General features: G+C 57.1%; 1 long non-coding RNA gene and 1 other non-coding gene across 2 annotated transcripts; both read left to right on the top strand.

Annotated features, from left to right (window-relative positions):
- Positions 1–3,469: 3,469 nt before the first annotated feature.
- LOC144225659 (uncharacterized) lies at positions 3,470–5,924 on the top strand. Its single transcript, XR_013333363.1, has 2 exons — positions 3,470–3,590; positions 5,707–5,924. It is a non-coding gene; the product is annotated as an uncharacterized LOC144225659 (long non-coding RNA).
- LOC144225841 (small Cajal body-specific RNA 16) lies at positions 3,627–3,813 on the top strand. The gene has a single exon (XR_013333416.1).
- Positions 5,925–10,760: the final 4,836 nt, after the last annotated feature.

Genomic DNA, 10,760 nt, shown 5'->3' on the forward strand with positions numbered 1-10,760 from the left:
ACCCGGAAGAGGTCGTCACACCAAAGTAACGGGTCCGCAAATCGGTGAATCACTGCCAACCCGCGGCGTTCCCGTTACAGGTATAAATGTGCTCGGCGTTCAGAGGGGTTCAGAGGGGACATTGTTGAAAAGAAAGACACAGGGCAGCACATCGGCCACTTCTGAGCACCAGCTGTCGCCTGGGACTTTCACACCTGGGCCTCCAAACCCCCTGCAGGGCACCGGAAGTAAAGACCAGAGTCCCCTCCCAATAGCCCCTGTCCCTCGGGGAGCAGGGGAACCCCACGGAAAGGCTGTATTTTCTAAACCCCTGGTGGCCAAATGTGATAGGTAACTCAAGGTGACTGTGGTCTGGGGAACAAAGGCAGAAGGAAACGGCAGATAAAATTAAATTTCCTTATAACCTGTAGCCCATTGATACATACTGGAGTAAAACATTTCTCCAGGAGCTCCCATTCATGCTGATGCTTTGCTGGAGGGAAAAACCACCTTAGCCTGACAACAGCCAGGCCTCCAGTATCCTGGGAGTCTCCTTTGGTGTATGAAAATCTCACTGGAAACTTCCCCTGGACTTTACCTCCCCCAAATCCATAGTGTAGAACCAGTCTCTCCTCATGGTCCCGGGGCAGCTCTTCCTGCCCCCGGGTCCTGTCCCCAGGCTTTAATAAAATCACTTTTTTGCACCCAGGTCGTCTCAAGATTTCTTGGCCGTCAGCTCCACACCCCACAAACTCCCCCATCACCCCAAAAACCTCATCATCTGGAGAGCTGGTTCTTTCTGGAGGCTCCAGAGGAAAAGGCTTTCCTTGCCCTTTTCGGCTTCTAGAGGTCACTGCATGCCAAGTTCATGGCCCTCTCCCCCCACCTTCAAGTGCAGCAGCTTCTCATCACATCTCCGGACTCCCCTGCTTCCTGCTCACGAGGACCCTTGTGATGACATTGGGCCCACCTGGAGAGTCCAGGACCATCTCCCCACCCCAGGCCTCCTAACTTCATCATGTCGGCAAAGTCCCTTCTTCACTGTGAGATGACAGACATGGACAAGGTCCAGGAACTAGGGCACAAAATGTCCCTTGCATCCCAGACACTGTACCACTGTCCTTCCGGCCTCACACGTGCCAGAAGTGTTCGCTCTGTGCCACCCCTCACCCCCACCCTCCCTCCACCACCTGGAGAGGAGAGGAGGGAGGGCAGCCAGAGGTCCAGAGGCCTGACCCCATCCTGTGATGGGGCTCTGGAGCCCCTGCGGCTCCTCCGCCCCCGGACACATCCATTCCACAAACGAGTAAGTCCGTTTTCTAGTATAAGCTGAGTTGGCTTTCTGTCACCTGTACCTGCAACACCCCACACTCTTTCAGGATGTTCCTTGGGGAGCCTGAGAGAGGAGGCCAGGCCAGAAGCTGGACAGGGCACAAAAGGGGGCATGAGGGAGCCGGAGGCAGGCTGGGGGGTGGAGCACCAGCTAGCACCACCACCCCCTCTCCCCCCCTTCCCCCCGCCGTGGGATCTGTGTGATATTCCTCAGACACTCCTGGCCCCCCAAGAACAAAGGCAGCGGGGTTAGGTGCTGGCCACGGTGAGAAACTAAGGCAAATGAAGCACTAAACTCCCTACTGCCTACAGCCCATGGACAAGCCCATCGACAAGTCCTTGAAACTTGCAGAGGGACCTCCCTCTAGGAGCCCAGCTGCCTCGATGATGACCTTTGCTGGGGGCAAAAGGGAACCTTGGCTTCACATTGTCCCAGCCTCGAGGACCCTGTAAGTCTACTTCCTTTATCCCAGCTGCTCCAAGATGTACGCTGACAAGCCTCCTCCAAGCTATGGCCCCCGATATACATCTAATGTATATGGGATGTACATNCCCCATCGACAAGTCCTTGAAACTTGCAGAGTGACCTCCCTCTAGAAGCCCAGCTGCCTCGATGATGACCTTTGCTGGGGGCAAAAGGGAACCTTGGCTTCACATTGTCCCAGCCTCGAGGACCCTGTAAGTCTACTTCCTTTATCCCAGCTGCTCCAAGATGTACGCTGACAAGCCTCCTCCAAGCTATGGCCCCCGATATACATCTAATGTATATGGGATGTACATATGACCCAGTCTCATGCCTGAGGTTTTATTAAATGGTAATAAATGGCATTTTCCTAGCAACAGCCGGCCTCTCAAGGTCCCGGAAATCTTGCTTCCAAAATTTCTTAGAGACTTACTCTATCCCTGACCCCCTCCCAACCTGAGGGTATTTAATGAGTTATCAGCCAGGACCCCAGTGCAGCTCTTCCTGCCCATGGGTCCTGTTCCTGTGTTTTTTGCACCAAAGACATCTTCAGGAATTCTTTCTTGACCATGGGCTCCGAACCCCACGAACCCCCCATCACCCCAAAACTTCATCAGTGAGAACCCAGATGCGAGAGAACAGGCAGGGGGGGCGATTCCAGAGGCTGGGGCTCCCCTTGTCTGTGAGATGGTTCAGGGCGAGCCGCCTGCAGCCCTTGGGCAGCCAGAGGTGGCTCTGCGTTAAGAAGGCCACTGAACACTGAGGACGGAGCAGGCGGCGGAGGTGAGGTCCAGGCTCTGCCCAGGAGATTCAGGGGATGTCCAGACCCTGTGCTGGCTGTCGGCCCATCTCTGCAGGAAAGGCCAGAAAGGAAGCAGAGGAGAGGCAGTGTGTGCCTTTATGTAGCTCGAGCAAGTAACCGCTGAGCCCAAGTGGGAGCATTTGGCACCTCCACACTCCTCTTGGTGTGGACATAACCTTAAAAGCCCTGCCTATTGGGCGCCTGGGTGGCTCAGTGGGTTGAACTGCCTGCTTCGGCTCAGGTCCTGATCTCTCCGTTTGTAAGTTCTAGCCCCGCATGGAGCTCACTGCTGTCAGTGCCGAGTCGGCTTCAGATCCTCTGTCCCTTCCTCTCTGTCGGCCCCTCCCCTGCTGCTCAAAAATAAACATTAAAAAAATCCTTGCTTATTAGAGTGGAATGTTATTTAGCCATACACAAAAACGAAGCACTGATATATGCCATAGGTTGGATGAGCCTCGAAAACACGAGTCTCTTCCGCTTCCCTGGCCCTAGGGCTCTCCCCCACCAGGCGCACATCCCCGCGAACCCGCATCCCCGGCTTCGGCCCCTTTAAGACGGCCATGGAGGACCGAGTTTCAAAGCCCAGGGCGACCCTCTGGCTGCCGCCTCTATGGTGAGTCGTCACTTCCGACCGGAAGTCCGTGCGTCCGCGGCTCTAGCGCAGGGGGCGGGCCGCTGGTGGAGAAGCGTGCTTCCTCGTGTTGGGGCTGGCGGGGGCGGGAAGGCCCCCGTNCCAGCTGGTCGCCGGGGCGGTGATTAAGACTCTCGGGGGGGCGCGGGCCTCAGGGGGCGCTCCCCGCAGGCTCCGGGCGGGGAGGCAGAGGGGGCTCGGGCCGAACGCGGGCTCCGAAGCCGGGGCGGGGCGGGGCGGGCGGCGGCAGGTGCGNTTCCCCAGAGTTTCCTCGGAAAACGAGAATTTTCCAAGCCCCCGGCGATTAGATGCAGGCAGGCACCGATAGGCCGCTTCCTCCTCTTCGGCGAGAGCACTGAACGCCCTCACTTTGGAGGATCCAGGTATGTCAGGCGCGGGGACGAAGAGCCTTAAGGCCGATGGTCCGGGGACAGGCTCCTGTGTTGCTGAACCCGCCCGGTTGCGGGTGCAGCCTTGTACCAGGCAGCCCAACCCTGACCTACAGTAAATTCCCGGGAGCAGTTTTTCCTGGGGTTTGAATTTGCAGTAACAGGTGTGAACATTCTAGCAGCAGTTTGATGATCATGTATGATACTGCAAACAGGACCTACTCTGAAAACAGAAAACGCTTACAGTTAGTACCCGAGACTGGTGGCTTCCAAAAATCTGTAAACGGAGTTTAGAGACTTGATAAATATTGATAGTTTTGACCAGGCTCTGTGCTAAACGTTAGGGGTACAGAGATGAACAGAACAGCCCAGGCCCGTATTCTCAGGGAACTACATCCCTGTCGGGGAGAAGCGATTAAATGATTGCACAGAAGAGGGTGTAATTCAGGCTGAGGCCATACTCCGAAGGAACGCACAGTTCTGTTTGCAGGTGAATCACACCTGCAATCACACCTTAGAAGGCTTTCCTAAGGATGGGATCCTTGAGCCGGACTCTGGAGGATGTGTGGGGCCTCCATGGAAGGCCCGGGACAGCCGGTGCAAAGGCCCTGTGGCCTAGCAAATGTGGCTAGGGGAGGAGCTGAAAGAAGGCCATTATAACCCCAAAAGCAAGGAGAATGGTGTGGAGTGGAGCTGAAAAGGCGGGGAAGGGGCAGACCACACAGGGCCTGTGGCTTGTGTGAGCATTTCCATCTTTCCTAAGAATGTGGGGGGTCATGGTGGGGTTTTTTTGTTTTTTGTTTTTGTTTTGTTTTTTTTTATTCCTAGGAGAGAGAGAGAGAGAGACAGCGTGAGCAGGGGAGGGGCAGAGAGAGAGGGGGATACAGACTCTGAAACAGGCTTCAGGCTCTGAGCTGGCAGTCAGCACAGAGCCCGATGCGGGGCTTGAACCCACGAACCGCAAGATCATGACCTAAGCGAAAGTCAGACGCTCAACTGACTAAGCCACCCAGGCGCCCCAGGGGAGTCATGGGTTTTAAACAAGAGCATGAGGTGCTAAAATCTGTAATTTCAAGAGAACACTGTGTTCAATGGAACATTCTGCAGTGAGGGAAATGGTCTGTACCCGCCTAGTCCAGGCGAGCAGCCACAAGCCTCAGGCGGCTACTGAGGAGCTAGGTGTTTTGTGTTCATTTCAGTGTATACAGTCATATGTAGATGGTGGCCACCGTGTCAGGCACGCACGTAGCGCGTTTTGGAGGGCGCAGGGGCACCTTTATTGGGATCGTGCCACACGCATACCCTCTAAGTCTCCTGCACCTCATCCCGGGCCCGGGTAAAGGCTGAGGGGGGTCCTGCTTTTTGAGAACCCTCCCCCCATCGTCTCTGAGGAGCTCACACCGCAGTGCCTGCTGGGGGAACTTGTGCCTTTAGGCTCTTGGCCGGAAGTCCTCCTGCCCCTCCTTCCTCTGGCTGGTCCACCGTCCGCACACAGATGGAGGAGTGCCTGCCGGGGTCACGTCTAGGCCTCCGAGGGCACGTTAGGAAAAGCGGTCCCGGGTGTTCAGGGGCTTAGCACCTGCAGGGCGAGTGTCCTCAGCGCTGTGGAACATCAGGAAGGGACGTTTCCAACAGGACGTCTCAGAACGGGGCCCCCGTGGGGGCAGAAGGCGGGAAGCACGAAAATGCTCGAGCTTGTGGGCAGCTCATGAGTTGGGGCCAGACTGGGGGCCCAAATGGCCGGAAGCGGGGAAGACTGGAGGGACGCATGGGTGGGAGTGGGGTAAGAAGCTCGGCCAGAGCTCAGGCGCGGCGGCTCCCGTGCAGGCAGGCGTGTGAGGAAGGCCCCGGGCCTGAGTGGGGCGGGGACCCACCCCGGTCACAGCCCGGAGGGAGCTGGTTAGGAAGTCACTGTGGGTGCCTCCAAACAGAAGCTCGTGAGCCCTCGGGCTCCATCTCGCAGGCTTCGAAGGAGGGGGGGCTGATTGAAGCAGGGTCACAGGGGGGCACCGCCCACCTCGTGTTCTGGGCGGATTCCGGGGGGCGCCGCATGGTGCTCACAGACTTGCCCGGGTACAGTAAAAACTGACGACGTCTCCTTTCTCTGCAGGTGAGTTTACCGGAAGGTCTGTGCAGGATGCACGTGTGCTGGGTTCTTTCTGCCTCGTTCCGTGTGCCTGAAATGCAATTGTTGGGGCCTAGAACTTCCCGGTTTCTTGGGTTTCACTTCCTCAACCACGTAACCTTTGCACGCTGACCCTGTTTGTGCTTAAGACCCCGTTTTGTTTGCACCTGAATAAAAGGGGTCAGTCCCCAAGAAGCGTTTCACGCACTTTATGGTTTTTGTTCCCAGTGACTTTGCGCGTGACGTGTCGCTTCTGCTTCTGAGATAACGTCACTGGCGGCAGTGTTCCCAGCTAGAGAGTGACGTGGGGCACCGCTCATGGTTCTCTGTGGGACGTGAGAGCGCTGGGGACACATGGAGGGAGGTGACCGTCGTCTCAGGGATCTGCGGGGGGAGCGGGGTGGCTGGTGTATTTCAAGGTGGTGCTCACCTTGTTCAGACTTGGGGCGGAATTTCCCAACGACAGCTGAGTCCGGTGCCGGCCGCCGCCAGGCCTGCGGGTCCCTGCTCCCTCACCGGTGTCCCCGTCTCCCCCAGACCTTCCCGCCTGCTGACTGCTCGCCGCCGATTGATGGGGGCACAGAGAAGCCCAGCCTGCCTGTGGTTTTAGCCGTCACGTTAGCGATGGTCGTGCACGTGGGGTCACCCTCTGACTGCTTCGTGCTCTCTTCACGTTACAGTTGGGGTATAACGTGCACTTCTGTTTTTGTTTTTTTAAGTTTATTTATTTTGAGAGTGAACGTGAATGGAGGAGGGACAGAGAGAGAGGGAGTGAGAGCGAGAATCCCAAGCAGACTCCGCTGTCAGCACCAGAGCTGGATGTGGGGCTCAAACCCACGAACTGTGAGATCATGACCTACGTGGAAATTAAGAGTCAGACGCTTAACCGACTGAGCCACACTTGGTGGGTTTCTTGACATCCTCTCGCCCACCCCGCACCTCGTCCCGCTGAAGTGCCAGCAGGGTCTGGCTGCGAGTGTCTGGCAGAGCCGGGGATGGAACTGCCGAACTGCACGGTGCGCCATCAGCGGGCTTTATGACGGACCAGCGGTCCGAGACTACAGATTCAGGGCGGGCGGAGAGGGGAGGCGTGTGGCGGCCACCAAGGGAAACGTCCATTCAGAGGACCCAGAAGACACCTCAGCACCGAAGGGCAGGGGCTCCCATGTCCCGCACAGCCCGAACAGTTAGCACAGGGTCCCCCACCCCAGCTGTTCCCCGGCCTGCGCTGTGACCTCAGCCAGGCCACTTCCCTGTCGCTTAGGAAAATGGGGACGCTGATTATAGGGACGCCCACGGGCAGGCGCTTGGGAGGAGTCTGAGCAAGTCAGGTTTCTGGAATGATCAGCAGTTTCGACCTCCGCCTCCTGCTTTGTTCTGTGGCGTTTCTCTGGCCACTTGCTCACAGTGGCTATGAGCGGGGCCTTTGCTTTGGTAGGTTTGTCAGAGGCATCAGATCATGCTGGCCCCCCCTGAGCAGGAACACGGTGTTTCCAGTGCGGGAAAGGCTAAAACGGAAGTGCTTCGTGTCAGCAGTCTCCTGTGACATGCACGTACCTTGTTTCCCATTTGACACTGATGTTGGCGGAGGAGGGTCCTGGGGTGTCCTCCCCCGGTGGGTCCACGCGGCTCGGCCTGAGATGTTGTGGGCTGGACGAGCCTGCGCAGAACGGGGGAGGGGATGCTCTGATGCAGGGTGGCGTGGGCTGGGCTCACACGGTCCTCCCTGGCAGCCCTGCAGCCCTCAGGGGCCTGCTTGTCTTCCCAGTCAGCTGAAGTGCTCCCCTGATGGGGCTGCACCCCCACCCCTGCGACTGCGCCTGGGGATCACGGTCTCCACCAGCTCCGGCACTAACGCAGGGGTCTGGGCGGGGGTCTGGGCGCCGTCGGCCAGGGAGGGAGGCCTGGAGCCCTCAGGAGGAGACTGGGGAGAACGTTCCCTGAGGCTAAGGCCAGCCCTGGGACTGCCCCCTGCTGTGTCCCGCCCATTGTCGCCCATTGTTCCTGGAGTCCTTCTGGGCCTAGGGCCAGCGTAGGCGAGGCGATGGTGTTTCCCCCCAAAGAACACGTATTTAAAATAAGCTGCGGTAGGACGTCCCTGGGCTGCTTCATTCCTCTGGGTTGTGTGAAGAGATGGTTGAGGTAGGCAGGAGTCCAGTCTTTCAATGAGCCAGTCGGGACTTTTCAGCATAGCAGTAGGTCATGAAACGCATGGTCCGCGAGAAGTAGTTTTTTTAATGTTAAAAATCGCCGTGGAGGGGCGCCTGGGTGGCTCAGTCGGTTAAGCGTCCGACTTCGGCTCAGGTCACGGTCCCCACGTTGGGCTCTGTGCTGACAGCCAGCTCTGAGCCTGGAGCCTGTTTCGGATTCTGTATCTTCCTCTCTCTCTGACCCTATTCTGCTCACGCTGTCTCTCTCTCTCTCCGAGAAACAAATAAAATACATTAAAAACAAAACAAAACAAAATTGCCGTGGAATGCAAAAGACCTGTAAGCAGGAAAGGGAGTGAAAATTGAACTAAAACAGTTACAGCGTCATGGTGCTGAACTTCCGTCTCCGGCCACTAGAGGGTGCCGTCCCGCACCACCCGCTCCCTTTAGAAACTTGATACGGTTTTAGGTTTTTAATGCAGCCAAGTCCTTATTTCACCAGAATGTTCTCCAGAAGGTGAGTCTGCAGGGTTGGGCTCCTTGTTAGGAATCTGCCTGGAGGTCCCAGTTGCACACAGTTCCTGGGAGGTGCTGAACGCTTCCTGGACGAGCTGAACCAAACCCAGGCACCCTGGGACACGGCGCCTGGGGAGAAGAGGGTGTCCTAATGCATTTCCATCCGGATTCACTCTCGGTGACAACAGGTGGTTTTACTCAGTGTAAGGACCCCGGTGCAACACACACCAGGATTTGAGGTGCCAGACTGTGCCCTGAGGGTTTAGCAGGATCTCTCCAGAAAACGCTACTCGCTACTCGTACTTGGCAGTTGAAGGGGACAGACCAGGGCTGGTGAGGTCTGGATCGCTGATTGTCATCCGCTAAGAAAGTGCTGTTTTGAATCGGGGGAAAGACTTGCGATCTCAAAGTATAATTTTAGGCAGAGTTCTAAATGTTCTCGGGCTCAGGACCCTGGTTGACTGCGTTCTGATGAATTGAACAAACGGTAGATTGGGCGCCTCCTGCTCGTCGCATGAGGCCGGGTGGGTCGGAGAGCCAGTCATGGGCAACTCCCCCCACCCCCCCCCCCGCACAAGGGACNCATCCTAGGGGAAGAGAGTAAGTCACATGATAGTGTGGAAGCGTGTCAGAGGCAGAGGGAACAGCCAATGCAAAGGTGGCCGGTCCAGCCCGGCAACATGGTGAGTGAACAGGGCTTTCTGAGCAGGGCTGGAGGGGGCAGGGCCTTGCAGGAAAGTCTGGCTTTTACTCCCAAGTGGGTGTTGGTGGCTCACATTTTCCCCTCATATTTTAGAGACCACCCCCCGCCAACAGAGTAGGGTGCATTCGAAACATTTCCTGTTCTGCTGGCAGTTTCGCTCCCTGAGAGGGGCCCGGATCTGTGCACAGGGAGTGTATCCTCCTCCCCCCACCCCGGCAGCTGTGGGAGGCCCCCTCAGCTCCTGGGACAGCCGACCTGGTGCCTTTGACCTCGCAGATGAAGCCGGAGACTGGCCACACGTGTGTTCTCCGAGCAGCAGGGCCCCGGGCCCACGCGCGTCCCTCCGTCCTGGGACTCACCCCTGTTTTTCTTGCCCGTTGCCACCGCGTAGGAACCGCGCACCTCCTTGCTTTCTCAGCGAGCAGTAGATGGGTTTCATCTAAGTTACCGCCGTGGAGACTGCAGGAGGCGCGTTCTCCTAGGACCTTTACGAGACTGAGGCTTGTCTCGGTTTTCCGTGTTGTCCTAACGACTGTGGCTACGACAGCCGTGCGCTCCGGGCCCTGTGCACGTCAGGCGGCCACGGCACGAAACCTGGTCTCTCACTGCAGATCTAATCAGAAATGGAGCCGAGATGGGGCGCCTGGGGGGCTCAGTCGGTTAAGCGTCCGGCTTTCGCTTAGGTCATGATCTCACAGTTCGTGGGTTCGAGCCCCGCGTCGGGCTCTGTGCTGACTGCCAGCTCAGAGCCTGGAGCCTGTTTCAGTCTGTGACTCCCTCTCTCTCTGACCCTCCCCTGCTCATGCTGTCTCTCTCCTAGAAATAAATAAAACATTAAAAAAAATTAAAAAAAAAAAGAAATGGAGCCGAGCGAGTCGCTGGAAGGTCACGTGCGTCTCGGGCCCGGCAGCCATGCCGGTGTGTGACGGTGACACAGTGCAGCTCCAGGGTCAAGGCCTGGACTTTCTTCGTACAGCGGATTCTTTGTTAAACCAAACTTGGGTTTTTTACCCCGACCTCCACAAGAGGCTCTGTAAGCCCTGTTCCATCTGCAAGGCTGTTCTCCCACCCCTGCCTCTGTGGGATATGGTTCTTTAATTTTTTTTTTTAATGTCTGTATTTTATTTTGAGAGACAGAGACAGAGAGCGAGTGGGGGAGGGTCAGAGACAGAGGGAGACAGAATCCGAAACGGGCTCCAGGCTCTGAGCTGGCTGTCAGCATAGAACCCGACACGGGGCTCGAACCCACGAACCGTGAGATCATGACCTGAGCCGAAGTCGGATGCTTAACCGACTAAGCCCCCCAGGCGCCCTGGGATACGGTTCTTAAAGCCTAACTTCGGACGTTCGCGCCCCTTTGGAAACCTTCCTCAGTCGTCTTCTAGCAACGGTGAGCCGTGGGCGAAGCTCCGTAAATCCCCTCCACTCACGTGCCTTCTGTGTTCCGATCGCTGCGCCCCTTTGAAAGTTGACAGAAGAGACGGGAGATCTTAGGGAGCCAACATAACCACAGGTGTTCCTTCTGTAGGTCACTGTACATACATGTAAGCTGGGTGTCGTCTTTATTTCTTCCCCGAAGGGAACAGCGCACAAGCTTTCAAGCGCAGAGGACTCAGGCTGGCGCCCTAGGCAGCCCCCGGCGCCCCGCTTCCCGGGGGAGGGGGGGCCTC

The sequence above is a fragment of the Crocuta crocuta genome, unplaced genomic scaffold (assembly GCF_008692635.1).
Source record: "Crocuta crocuta isolate KB4526 unplaced genomic scaffold, BGI_CrCroc_1.0 scaffold50, whole genome shotgun sequence".
In the NCBI taxonomy this organism is placed as follows: Eukaryota; Metazoa; Chordata; class Mammalia; order Carnivora; family Hyaenidae; genus Crocuta; species Crocuta crocuta.